General features: G+C 39.9%; 1 long non-coding RNA gene across 1 annotated transcript in view; it reads right to left on the bottom strand.

Moving 5' to 3' along the window:
* The window catches only part of LOC119626792 (uncharacterized), a 77,474-nt gene that overhangs the window by 13,648 nt on the left and 49,208 nt on the right, over positions 1–14,618 (bottom strand). Inside the window, exon 4 of the long non-coding RNA XR_012089037.1 lies at positions 1,724–1,834. This is a non-coding gene — a long non-coding RNA (uncharacterized lncRNA). The remainder of the gene's footprint in view (positions 1–1,723; positions 1,835–14,618) is intronic.

The raw sequence follows: 14,618 nt of genomic DNA, 5'->3' as shown, positions 1-14,618 counted from the left end.
ACGCCCTTTTACTTTGCCAATTCTTGGTGGGTCCTCCCAGCTGTGCTGATTCTAAGTTTCTCTCTTGGAATCTAAGAATCCACTACTCTCTTTGTCTTTAGAAGGGTGGTGATGTGAGCAAAGGTGATGGAAACAGACAGACCTGACCTTGAGACCTAGTTCTGTCATTTGCTAGCTGTGTGATTGTTGGCAAGTTGCTTCACCTCTCTGGTCCTAATGTCCTCATTAAAAGTGAAGATTAAATGCTACAGCATATAGAAAGTTCCCAAGTGGGCCAGGTGCGGTGGCTTACGCCTGTAATGCCAGCGCTTTGGGAGGCCAAGGTGGGAGGATCACATGAGCCCAGGAGTTTGAGACCAGCCTGGGCAACATAAGGAGACCTCATCTCTACAAAAAATATAAATAAATTAGCCAGGAATGGTGGTGTGTGCCTATAGCCCTAGCTCCTCAGGAGGCCGAGGCAGGAGGATCACTTGAGTCTGCTGGGTCAAGGCTGCAGTGAGCTATGATCATACCTCTGCACTCTAACCTGTGCAGCAGAGCAAGATCCTGTCTCTAAAAAATAAAAATAATAATAAAAATAAATAAATAAAAATAAAAATATAAAGTGCCTACATGCCTGCACAAAGTAGATACTCAACAAATGATGATAGTAATAGCTATAATTCCTATAGGTATACATATTGTACACAGCAGTGATTTGACTTGGGGCATTTTACTAAGTCCTTTGATGTGTGTTTTCCTGATGTCTCTGCTTAGATTAAGCTTCTTGAAGTTAAGAGCCCAAGCTTTCTATTTATTTTGTAACTGCTTCCTGCATTTACTTTGTGTTATTTTCCTGCCTGATTCTCTGCCTCTTAAAAATGCCTATTGTCATCATAGCAATGCCCAAACTAACTCCAGTTCTACAAATAAAGCTTACGCCCTTCTCATCAGAGTGTAGCAGGTACAAATTGCACTCCAGAATTTGGAAGTAGGAAACATGGCAGTTCATTATTTAAAAAAAAAAAAAAAAGAGGAAATTACATGTGGCTCTGAGCTCCCACTATGGAAGTGGGAAAGAAGGGAGGGAGGGAGGGAGGAAGGAAGGAAGGAAGGAAGGAAGGAAGGAAGGAAGGAAGGAAGGAAGGAAGGAAGGAAGGAAGGAAGGAGGGAAGGAGGGAAGGAGGGAAGGAGGGAAGGAGGGAAGGAGGGAAGGAGGGAAGGAGGGAAGGAGGGAAGAAGGAAGGAAGGAAGGAAGGAAGGAAGGAAGGAAGGAAGGAAGGAAGGAAGGAAGGAAGGAAGGAAGGAAGGAAGGAAATACCTGGAGGTGTTTTCAGTTGTTGGCAGTGACTTTTTTTTTTGTTTGTTTTTGAGACAGAGTCTCACTCTGTCACCCAGGCTGGAGTGCAGTGGCGTGATCTTGGCTCACTGCACCCTCCACCTCCCAGGTTCAAGCAATTCTCCTGCCTCAGCCTCCTGAGTAGCTGGGACTATAAGTGCATGCCACCATGCCCTGGTAATTTTTTGCATTTTTAGTAGAGACCAGGTTTCACTGTCTTTGCCAAAATGGTCTCAATCTCCTGACCTCGTGATCCACCCACCTCGGCCTCCCAAAGTACTGGGATTACAGCACAGTGACTTTTAAGTTTACCATGTGTGTCACTTGCTCCCATACGATCTCTATACTCGGATTATTGTCCTCTAGTGGGCTGTTTCCTTCCTTTTAGTCCCTCATACCTACCATGCTTGCACCAGTGTCTCAGACCAATTATGGCAGCCAGTCCATTGACTGTGGATCCCTCCAAAGGTATCCCAAGACTCCACTTCCTCATTCAGTACCTCTGCTCCAGCACTAGGTTGAGAAGGAAAGAAAAATTAGTATTTATTGATCATTTCCTATATAACACATTTAAATGTGTTGCCTAGTTTAGAACCAGGCTGTAATCCCTGCTCTTCCATTCCAAGCTGCATGACCTCAGGTGAGACACTTACCCTCTGCAAGATTCACCTTACCTCACCTGTAAAAAGAAGATGCTAAAAAAAAAAAAAAATCAATTAAAATAAAAGATTCTTTGGTACTATTAAGCTTTGGCCCTTATCTTTATCCGCTCCTAACAACCTAATTTTCTGACTCTGTAATTTTATTTTTTCCATTTTTTTCTTCTCTGCTAGACAAGAAATAAACGGAAAGCCAATCTTCAGATAAACTAATCAGTGCTAATGGATGTTAATGATTTAAGGGGTTTACCTCTCAAAGGGATTTGCATTTTAATAGGTAAATTCCATTTCTTAGTTCAAAAAATATTGAGTGTCTAATGCCTGTCAGATTAACTTTAACCTAAAATTTCCCAAAACATGCACCATGAAAAAGAGTTCCCCGGTCAACTAAATTTTTAAAATGCCATGCACCAACTTCTGCTTCTGCCCAAGGTGAGATAAAAGGGCCTGAATTTATCCTCCTTTCTGAAACAACAATAGAAAAACATACAAAAACATATGAAATAATGATTTTCAAGACTTCTCAGCAGGGAACAAAAGGCAATAATTCAGACAGAGCATGAAGGGGAGTCCTAGGAGTACTCCAGCTTACTGCCCTGAGAAAACTTCCAGACTGCAGTGCAGGGAGGGGAAACCCAGGTAGAGCAGAGGAGATGGGGCTGAGGATGTAGGAGATCACCATAGCTGGAGGTCATGGGATGGCATTCAGAGAGAAAACCCTGGACATCTGCAAAAGTCCCGCATGAGTGCACAACAGAGTACAGACCAACACATGCATGTGAGGAAGCTACCCAAGAATGGGGCAAGAAAAAAAACCTGAAAGAATGAGAGAATAGTGCCTGACACATACACAAAGCTGAGAATAGTGACTATTCCCAACAACCAGACTGGAAAACTCAATTCGTGAGGCATTTGAGTAGAATACTTAGCAACGTTGTGCCTTAGTAGTGGAGAATAATTAGCCTCAGTTAAAGCAGTTATGGACCTGCCTAACAAATCATAAAAGCTATATCTGAAAGAATCAAATCATTTCCAATACATCCCAGAACAAAGTTCAAGAATAGTTATACAAGAATATTTAAACAAAAATATTTAGAGCTCAGCAAGGTAAAAATCCACAATGTCTGGCATCCAAATAAAGATATCAAGCATTCAAAGAACCATGACCCATAGTGAGGAGAGTAATCAGTGAATTGAAGGCAATCCAGAACCAGCACAGATGTTAGTTAGAACTAACAGACAAGAACAAACCAGTTGTCAGAACTTTATTCTTTATGTTCAGATAGTGAAGTAGAGATATGGAAAATATTTTAAAAGACCCAAATGAAACTTCTGGAGAAAAACTTTACTGTCTGAGATTAAATAATAAATGGGATTGATGACAGATTAGACATAGTAGAAGAAAAAATTAGTGAACTTGAAGATGTATAGTAAGAGAAAATATCCTAGATGAAGCACAGAAAAAGTAGACTCAAACAAATGACAAAAGTATCAGTGAGCTGTGAAAAAACTTCATGTAGCTTAATATGTGCATAATCAGAAAAATATTCAAAGGCATTCTGATTGAGAATTTTTCAAAATGGTTTTTCAAAACAGGATAAATACCAAACAAACAAAAATACTAGAATAGCACAGTAAAACTGCAGAAATCAAAGACAAAGAGAGAATCTTAAAAGCAATCAGAGAAAGACACATTACAGTTATGAGAACAAAAATAACATAGACAATAGAAATAGAAGCCAGACACACCTGTAATCTCAACACTTTAGGTGGCTGACATGAGTGGATCACTCAAGGCCAGGAGTTGGAGACCAGCATGGCCAACATGGCAAAACTCCATCTCCATTTAAAAATACAAAAATTAGCTTGGTGTGGTGGTGGGCTCCTGTAGTCCCAGCTACTCAGGAGGCCGAGACAGGAGAATCACTTGAGCCTGGGAGGTGGAGGTTGCAGTGAGCCACCAAAATTGCATCACTGTACTCCAGCCTGGGCAGCAGAGCGAGACTCCGTCTCAAAAAAAAAAAAAAAAAAAAGAAAGAAAGAAAGAAATGGAAGCCAGAAAAAATATCATCATTAAAGTGTTACACATAGATAAATAAAGTAAGTAAATGACTGCCCACCTAGAACTGTATACCCCAAGACAACATCCTTCAAGGTAAAGGCATAATGAAAAAATTATTTAGATAAACAAACACTCAGATAATTCATTGTTGGCAGAACCATGCAAATAAAATACTGAAAAGAGATCTTCAGATTGAAGGAAAATAATTCTGGAAGAAAACACTGTAAAGCAGATAAGGACCGAAAAGCACTGGGCAGGATAATTGTGTGGGTAAATCTATATCAACCTTATCTGATGAAAACAGAAATAAAAATGTCTTGTGTTTAAAATATACATGGAAGTAAAAAACATGAAAGCAATAGCACAAAAGGCTGGAGGAAAGTAAATGAAGTAAGTATTCTAAATCCAGGAAGTGGTAAATATACAAAGTTGACATTGACTCTAACAAATTGAGTTCACATATGGTAATCTCTAGGGCAACCACTAAGATAACAGTACTAAAAGATATAAATAAAAAGCTAATAGACAGAAAAGGAATAATAAAATACACTCAGTAAATACTAAAGAGGGCTGGAAAGCAGAGAATAGGGACACAAAGGACACGTGTGAAAAACAAAACATAATTGCATGGTAGATACAAACCTACATTTATCAGTAATTATTTTAAATGTAAATAGAACATATATTCCAATCAAAACAAAGGCAGTCAGACTGTATTTTAAAATACCACAACTATATGCTACTTACACAGACACAATCTAAATGTAGGAAAACCGAAAGATTGAAAGTAAGAGTTACACCATATGACCACTTACCAAATGAAAGCTGAAAAAGCTCCACTATTAGTAGAAAAAGGAGACTTTAAGGCAAGAAATTCTACTAGAGATAGACATGAACTTTTTGTTAATGAAGCAGACAAATTTAGTTAATAAAACAGGGTCAATTCAACAGGAAGATATGATGCTGAAGTTGTACATATAACATATAACTTTAAAATAAAACTTCATATAACATATATAAATTAATAAATAAAAATATACGAATAAAATATATTAATATATAATAAACTTCATATGACATATAACTTTAAGATATATAAATAGTTTACAGAATCAAAAGGAAAATTAGACAAATATACAAACATGCTAGAAGATTTTATTAGTTTTCTCCCAGTAATCAATAAAACAACTGGATATACAGAATATTTAAATACTTTTAACAAGCTTGATCTAATTGACATGTATTAAAAATTGTACCCCCAAAGTGGTGAATATAAAGGCATTTTAAGTGCCCAAGGAATATTTTACTAAAACTGAATTAATTCCGAGCCATAAAGTGAGTCCCAACAGATTTGTTAAGGATAGAAACCAGAGTATATTCTCTAAGCACTGTAGAAGTAAGCTAGAAACCAGTAAGAAAATCCTACCTAGAGAAACGCCAAATGTCTGAAAACTTCACAGTAAACTTCTATGTAACTGAAGGGTGATAAAAGAAATCATACTGGAAATTAGAAAATATTTCAAGCCAAAGCGAAATGAAAATACGGTAAGAACTTGTGGGCTGGGTGCAGTGGCTCACGCCTGTCATCCCAGCACTTTGCAAGGCCAAGGCGGGTGGATCACCTGAGCTCAGGAGTTTGAGACCAGCCTGGCCAACATGGTGAAACCCCGTTTCTACTAAAAATACAAAAATTAGCGGGGCGTGGTGTCTGGCACCTGTAATCCCAGCTACTCGGGAGGCTGAGGCAGGAGAATCACTTGAACCCAGTAGGTGGAGGTTGCAGTGAGCCAAGAGATCGCACCACTGTACTCCAGCCTGGGTGACAGAGCGAGACTCTGCCTCAAAAAACAAACAAACAAACAAACAGACAAAACAACTCGTGTTATGTGACTAAAATAATGCCAAGATGGGAATATTTTGTTTTAAATGCATATATGGAAAAAGAAGAAAAGAAGAAAAGTTGAGATTAATTAAGCATCTATTTCAAGAAACTAGAAGAAAAAATTTAAAGAAAATTGAAGGAATGTGATAATAAAGTTAAGAGCAGAACTCCATGAAATAAAAAACAAAAATAGACAAAATCAACAAAACAAAAAGTTGTTTTTTAAAAGATTGATAAATTTTTTTTAAAAGGTTGATAAAGTTGACAAACTCTAACAAGCCTGATCAAGAACAAAAAAATAAAAGACACAAATTTTCAACATGAAGATTGAAAAATGGGAAGTCACTACAGTTTCAAGGGATATTTAAAATAAGTTGTAGAGAAATTTAGAAGTAGAAAAATTCTTTGAAAAATACAGCTTACAAAATGGACACAGGGAGAAATAGAAAAACATAAGCAATCTTATTTCTCCTAAAGAAATTGTGTTTAAAATGAAAAACCTCACTTCAAAGATAAATCCAGGTCCAGATAACTTCAACATGAAGTCATCCTTTTAAGAAAGAAATAACACCAATTCTTCTGAAATATAGATATGGAGAAAACATTTTCTATCTCATTTCATGAGGCTAGCATAACCTTGACAAGGATACTACAAGAAAAAAATTACAATATAATACCTGTCATAAATAGGCACAAAGATTCTAACAAAAAAATAGTAGTAAACTGAACCTTTAATGTATAAGAAGATAGTGCATAATGGCCAAATTGTCTTTATTCAAAGTGCGCAACATTGGCTTAACATTCCAAAATCAATTAGTGAAACTCTCCACATTAACAACAGATGAAGGCAAAAAATCATATCCTCATCTCCCCAGATGCATTAAAATTATTTGATAAAATTCAACACTTACTCATGATGAAAACTCTCAGTAAATTTGGAATTAAAAGAACTTCTTTAAACTAACAAAGAGTATACACAAAACACCCATGGCAAGCATCCTACTTAACAGTAGTGTACTGAAATATTTTCACTTGATATTGGGAACAGATGAGGATTTCAGCTATCATTATTTCTATATGACATTTTACTGGAGAGTGTACTGCAATAAAGAATGAAAAAACATTAGAGTTATAAGAATTGGGAAAAAGTCCCTAAAAACTATTACCATATACAGAAAATATGCTTATGTATGTAGAATCTCAAAAAGAATCTACTGATAAACTATGATATTTAATAAGTAGGTTTACCAAAGCCATTGGCTACAAGGTAAGGATGCAAAAGAAAAAAATCAATTGTATTCTTAGATTAGAACAAATAATTAGAAAACAAAATTTTAAGATGATGCCCTTTAATCTAGAAATTGTTTTTCAAGACCCCTATCGCTCTATGAAGCTTTATTAAGAGAAATTAAAGAAGACCTAAATAAATGGAGGGTTATACCATGTTCATAGATTGGAAGATTCAGTGTTGGATAAAGGTGTCATTTTCTCCCCTAAATTGATCTATGTAGTCAATGTAATCCCAATAAAAATTTCAGCAGGTTTTTTTTTAATGTGTAGAAATTTACAATCTGATTACAAAATGTATATGGAAATGCTAAGGACAGAAAGTGTCCAAGACAATCTTAAAGAAAAACAAAGTTGAAATAAAGTACTGGCCAGGCACAGTGGCTCACGCTGTAATCTCAGCATTTTGGGAGGCTGAGGCAGGTGGATCATCAGAGGCCAGGAGTTTGAGACCAGCCTGGCCATCATGGTGAAACTCCATCTCTACTAAAAATACAAAAATTAGCCAGGTGAGGTGGCAGATACCTGTAATCCCAGCTATTCAGAAAGCTGAGGCAAGAGAATATCTTGAACCCAGGAGCTGAGGTTGCAGTGAGCTGAGATCATAGCACTGCAATCCAACCTGGGCAAAAGAGTGAGACTCTGTCTAAAAAAAAAAACAAAAAAAAAAAAAAAAAAGAAAAGAAATAAAATACCAGATATTAGGAAGTATCATAAAGCTACGTTAATTTAAAACAGTGTGATCTTGGTGGCTAGTAGACCATTGGAACAGACTAAAAAGTCTGAACATACACATTTAAATCCCCTGATTTACAACAAAGCTGACACTGCAGTGCGGCAATTATTAGAAAGTTCTGACATGCTGGTAATGTCCTATATCTTTATCTGGGTAGGAAGTCCATGGGTGTGTTCACTTTGTTGAAATTCATTCAATAAAGAAAAGTTCAAAAGCTAATTCAGGTATTTTGCTTACGGAACTAATTTTCATGCTTGGCAGAATGGCTAAAAAGGTAGATGTGACCCCCCAACTACTTACTCCACGTTCTTCTGCCTGTAAGATGATGTGAATCTGAGACTGTAGCTGAGACATTTAAAGCTTACTGTTGTTTGTGGCTCTGTTTAAACTGACTTGCTCCATCTCCCTCAGTTGCACACTAGGCAAGTTTTTGCATTAATTTGGATCGCTAGCATTCTGTAGCCTGGCCTCATGCTTGAGGCTGCCAACCCGCACTAATAAAGGACAGCATGAAGAGCAGCTTAGAATTATCTCTTCCTTCTTATATAAATCTGCAGTGGCAAAGAGCTACCCTTCTCAACACAGATCTTTTGTTGAGAGTAAAAGTGTAGCCCCCCAGCCCGGGTTACAGCTTTTAGTGGGAACTGGCTCCATATTATAATAAAATAACTAACCTTTGTTGTGTGCATCCTATGCTCCAGGAATTATTCCAAGTACTTTATATATATTAACTTATTTAATAACATAACAATTCTGTGAGGTAGGAAGTATTATTTGCCCCATGTTTCAGGTTAGAGACTAGAGGCATAGAGCGGCGAGGAATCCGTCAAAGATTACACAACTAGAAGCAGTGAAGCTGAGCAGTAGGGCTCTTTCTAGAGCTCTTTATTATAGGACTAACAGGTTTGTATGCCCACTGCCCAGTAACAGACCATTACACTGAGTGAGCAGGGTTTTCAGCAGAGAAAAAGTTTAATGATTGCAGGGTATTGTGTGAGGAGATGGGAGGAGAACCCCAAATCTGTCTTCCTGAGGAGTTTTGAGCTGGGGCTTTTAAGGGGACTGTGGAAGGTGAAGGGTTTGAAAACTGAGGTTTTTGGTTGGTTGGGGCAAGAAGGAGGAAATCACGGGGATGCCGAAGCTGCATCCATGGTGAGTTAGCTCCTTGTGGGCCCTTCAGGTCAATTGAGTCAGTTGTTACATCAGTTTGCAGGACCTGAAGGACTATCTCAAAGGGAAAACGTAACATTTCATAATGTTCAAGTTGTTATCTAAAGAGCTGTTCAGGAGAACTACAGTCTAAGGTCTACATGATTCTAGGACCATAGGCACCAAAAAGCTTTGAGGAAGCAAGGTAGAGAGTAATCTTGCTTAATGATTAATGTGGAACATGCTGCAAGTTTAGTTTATTTTTGTTTCTCCCCCTCCCTTCTTCTCTAATTAATTTTATAAAGTTTATAGAGGCAGTTTCACTTTGCTCTTTTCAAACACACCGTATAATACACAAGCAATAAATGTCATGCTACACATGGCCTTAGTTTCTTCAGTTTCAGAAGCTCCAGAAGACTCGCTGCCTGAAGATTCTTCTCTACAGAACCCAGCTCTTTGTGAGAGGCTGGCTGTGCAGCAGAAGGAAGCCCATGAGATTCAGAACCTCAGGCTCAGCCAGGAGGAGCATCTCTTCTTCCTCTCTTGCCTCTTCCTGATGGTGGCTGCTGAGTAGCAGAATTGTAGATTTTGTTTGATTGTAAAAAATAAAAAGTATTACAGAGAAATGCAATCATCAGCAAATTAAGGTTGGAGCAACAATGACAAACATTTTAAACACACACACACACACACACACACACACACACACACGCACATACACAGAGTTTTTCTTACTGCCTGATGCTCTTCCTGCTCTCACCCTGTTCCTTGCTCCAGAACCACCATTTTCTGAGCTCTCAGCAGTAAACTTAATAAAGATTGATATCAATGACAAATTCTGTCAACTTCCAAGCTGCAAAACTTAGTCACTGTGCAAAATGGACCAAGGAAAATAAATAACCCGAGAAATGATGGAGTGTGTAAATATTGATGTGGACGCTGGGCGCAGGGAAGTTGGATGAAGCAAAACAGAGCTTAGTGATGGCTCGTTCCCGCATCCTGGTTGAACGCAGAAAGGTCTTTTCATGTTGATTTTAATCCCCTGGCATTATTTTCTGGGTGGGAGTGTATGTTGTAGGTGAAATTGTAAATTCTTAGATTCAGAAAAACCATTCTAGAAAGGGCATATTTTTAAATATGCCCTTAAATAAAAACTTACTGTTACAAAAATAGTGCTGTATATAGAAAAATATAAAAAAACATACAGGAAAAATAGAATAATAAAGACTACCCATAATTCTGCCACCGAAACTGTTATACTAGTGGTGAGCATTTTCCAGACCTTTTTCCATGCCTACGTACACATTTCTTAATTCCTAAGATGCAAGTTTTCCAAAGTTTGGTATTTTTGGAATCAGTTTAAATATGTGAGTACATATAATATGATAGTATTTCGTTTCATCTGAAAAACCTGTTATTAAGCTAATAGTGTTTCATACAAATAATGACATTTTTAAATTAAGGAAATAAGTGGGTATTACATATTTGTAAAAATATTATTACATTATACATACAATGTTTTCCATTTTTACTGTGATAAAGTGTACATAAATGGCAATATACATAATAGTAAACATAAATTTTACCATTGGGTGTTTTTTTTTTTTTTTTTTTTTTTTTTGAGACAGGATCTTGCTGTCATCCAGGTTGGAGCGCTGTGGCGTGATCTCAGCTCCCTGCAGCCGCGACTTCCTGGGCGCAAACGATTCATCCACCTCAGCCTTCCGAGTAACTGGGACTACAGGCATATGCCCTCACACTAGACTAATTTTTGTATTTTTGGCAGAGATAGGGTTTCACCACATTGCCCAGGCTGGTCTCAAATTCCTGGACTCAAGCAATCCACCTGCGTTGGCTTCCCAGAGTGCTGGGATTACAGGCATGAGCCACCATGCCCTGCCCATTTTAACAACTTTTAAGTGTACAATTCAGTGGCATTAAGTACATTCACAATGTCATGTAACCATCACCACTGTCTATTTCTAGAACTGTTTCATCATCCCAAACAGAAACTATCTACACATTAAACAAGTTCCCATTCTTCTCTCCCTCCAACTCTTGGTAACTTCTATTCTACTTTTGTCTCTATGAATTGAATGGTTCCTCATATAAGTGGAATTATACAGTATGTGTCTTTTTGTGTCTAGCTTATTTCACTCAGCATAATGTTTTCAAGGTTAATCCATGTTGTAACATGTAGCTGAATTCCATTCCTTTTTTTAAGGCTAATATGTCACATTTTGTTTATTAAGTCATTTGTTGACGGACACTTGAGTCATTTTCACCTTTCAGCTGTTCCGAATAATGCTGCCATAAATATTGGTGTACAAGTATCACTTTGAGACCCTGCTTTCAATTCTCTTGGGTATATACCTAGAAGTGGAATTGCTGGATCCAGTGGTGATTGTATGTTTAACTTTTTGAGGAAGTGCCATACTTTTTCCACGTGGCTGCCTCATTTGACATTCTCATCAGCAATGCACAAGGGTTCCAAGCTCTCTGCAGTCTCAACAGTGCTTCTTATTTTCCTTGTTTAATAGTAGCCATTCTACTGAATGTGAAGTGCCTGTACCTACTATATGGAACCTGCTTCTCCTGGTTAATGACATATCCTGAACATCTTTCCATGTCAGGTAATAGTCTTCTACAATCCATATGAATTGTCATTTTAAAGGAGTTGTATTATTCAGCTGTATGTATGAACATGCATACTTTCCAAAATAATCCTCTATTAAATATTTAGGTTGCTTCCAGCTTTTTTCCTATTAAAAATGATGATGAAATAAATACTTTATGGCTATTTTTTGCACACATGCTTAGTTATTTCAATGGTATGAATTTACAGATAGGTTACTGTTGAATCAGATAGGAATGTGTGAGGCTTTTAATTCATAATTCTAAATTGCCTCCACTTAGTTTGAAATGGAAAAAGTCAAGAGTCCTTCAGTGAAGAACCACCCACACTGTCACCACCAACCCCAAAGATTTAACTGGAACATATTTACACTTACAAGAAAAAGAGAAATTGGTATGAGAATTTGGTCAATAACATAAAAGTTGTATCAGTCAGCTCTTTTGCCAGACGGCTTGACAATTCTGGAAAGATGAAATTCTTTCTAATTTTCATCTTGGATCTGGGGGAAAACTTTTTTTCAGAGAAGTATGATTACTTTCTTTCTAACCTGATTTTTGTATATCTCATCTGCCATTCTTGCCCAGGATGTGATAGGAAAATGAAAAGAAAATAGAGTAATAGCAGATACTCCGCCAAAGAGTTCCTCTAGCAGTTACTTGTACTTGAAATTCTAGAGAATTTGTATGCAATGTCTATAGAAAAAAATTTTTTTTTTCAATTGGTATGTCTAAATTAGTGCATATGATGTGCCAAATCTCTGCAGTAGAAATTCTCCAGAGAGTTTTCTTCTCTCTGAGAAACTGGGTGATTTTACCAAAAGCATCCTATTTCATCCCTCATTGCTTGTTAGGGCAGATGCTGCAGCACTGACCTGGCAGCAGGTATGTGAACAGCCATCCTAGGTAATTAGAATGACCTGCTCTGGCTAAGTCACCTCAGTAACAACCATGGCCTAATCATGTGCCCCCCAGATCAGTGCCTCTCAGGCTTAGTGGTGCATCAGAATCACTGAGGGCTGTTAAAACACAGATTGCTGGGCCCCACACCGAGAGGTTCTGATGCAGTAGGAGAGGGGAGGGCCTGAGAACCTGCATTTCTAACAACTTCCAAGGTGCTGCTGGTTAAGAGGCTGCACTATGAGAACCACTGCCTTCATTGAGAATACCTTGCACCCTTCTCCCTCCAAATAGCTTTGGATGATTATTTAGGTGAGGGATTAAGAGGAAGGAAGCTAAAAGATAAACAAAATAACTATATAAATTGTGATAGTCATGATAAAAAGTTCACCATGCTAGTGTCACAGGATCATTTGGGGTGTCACAGAGGCCAGAAACCTCTGTGGCTGGTGACACCTGTGCCTGAATTTTGCTCGGGCCCACTGGGTTTGTTCTGCACACTCGTCCTTGCAGACTGCGCTTGGCTTATGATGCTGGCCTGGTTCCCATGCCCGCCAATGGAGACTGCGTGGAGCGGCAAGGGGTGTGTGAGCAAGTGTGGGGTCTGGCCACTGTGCAGTCAGACATGCCAGCTACTGCAGCAGGGCAGGCAGCTCCAGGTGCCAGCATGGGTACTGGCTCTCTGCGAAGCTGCAGCTGGACCAGGTGCATCACAAGCAGCTTCCACAGTTGGCAGCTGGGAGCACAGTGGCACCCAGAAGCTTGGAGACGCCAGGAACTGTGGGGCCCCAAAAAGGACATCCCAGCCCTGGCTCAGGCAGCTCCTAGGTCTTGGGTCCCCAAAGGGCTACAGCTCTTCTTTTCTTCTTTGCCCGCAATGTGACAAGCAAGGTGCATGTCTCAGTCCTGTTGGTGTTGCAGCTCTTTCAGCCTCACCATTCGGCGGGTCCCAAGTTCTTGTCCTGAGACCAGGAAGAATAAGGTATGCAGACAATTGGGGGGTGAGGAAGATGGAGAGGAGCTTTATTGAGTGATAGAACAGCTCAGAGGAAACCCACAGTGGGTAGCTCCTTTCCACAGCCAAGGTGTCCCAGTGAGCGTTCAGCTGCTAGCAGAGAGGGTAGCTCCTCTCTGCTAGGCAAGTCGTCCTGACAAATGTTTAGCTATCGGTAGAGAGGGTAGCGCCTCCCTGTAGCTGGTCCTCCCGTTGTCTGCAGCTCTCAGCGGAGGAGAAGAGTGGGTGGCTCCTCCCTGAAGGCAGGTCATCACAATGTGGTCTCTGTGCTCTCTGTAGCTCGTCATCCTGACATCTGCAGCTCTAGCAGAGAGGAGGCCCTGGAGTGGGTAGCTCCTTTCTGCAGCTGGGCATCCCGATGTCTGCTTGGCTCTGGCTGAGCCCAGGGCTTTATGGGGCTCAGAGGGGAGGAATGACATGCCAATTAGTCCAGAGGTGGCTATGGGTAGGCCCAGAAAAGGCACCACAAGTTCCCACTCTGGTCTGCTGGACTGGCAGCCCAGCCCCTAGTCTTTAGGCTCTCCCTGGCCTGAAGGTGGGGCCTCACTGGGTACCCACCCTCTTCTGCCCAGGATCCTGTCTGCCTCCTGCTGCCCTCCATGGTGCCCAGGCTGCTCTTGCCAAGGGGCACCTGCAGGCCAGTGTCAGGCTGTCTTCAGCTCCACCTTGGCCTTTCTCTTGTGCTTCCCGGTGCCCAAAGTCCAGAGGGGGCCAAGGCAGCAGGGGTCTGGTGTATCAGCGCTGCCCTGAGCATGTGCACTCCTGGCCGGACTGCAACAACACCTAGGCTTGGCTCCACATTGCTCTGAGATCGGAACAGGTGCTGACAGAGAATCCAGGCAGCAGAAGTAGGCACTTCCAAGCCTGCAAGGGCAGGGGGGGTGGTCTTCTTAGGCCCCCAAGGGTACAGGGAGACTCGGGTCCACATCCCTGACTTGGACAGCTGTGGTCACACTCAGGAAGCTGGGGCTCCTGT

Source organism: Chlorocebus sabaeus, chromosome 17 (genome assembly GCF_047675955.1).
Source record: "Chlorocebus sabaeus isolate Y175 chromosome 17, mChlSab1.0.hap1, whole genome shotgun sequence".
In the NCBI taxonomy this organism is placed as follows: Eukaryota; Metazoa; Chordata; class Mammalia; order Primates; family Cercopithecidae; genus Chlorocebus; species Chlorocebus sabaeus.
The sequence above is the reverse complement of the archived record's forward strand: the minus strand, read 5'-3'. Positions and strand labels throughout refer to the sequence as shown.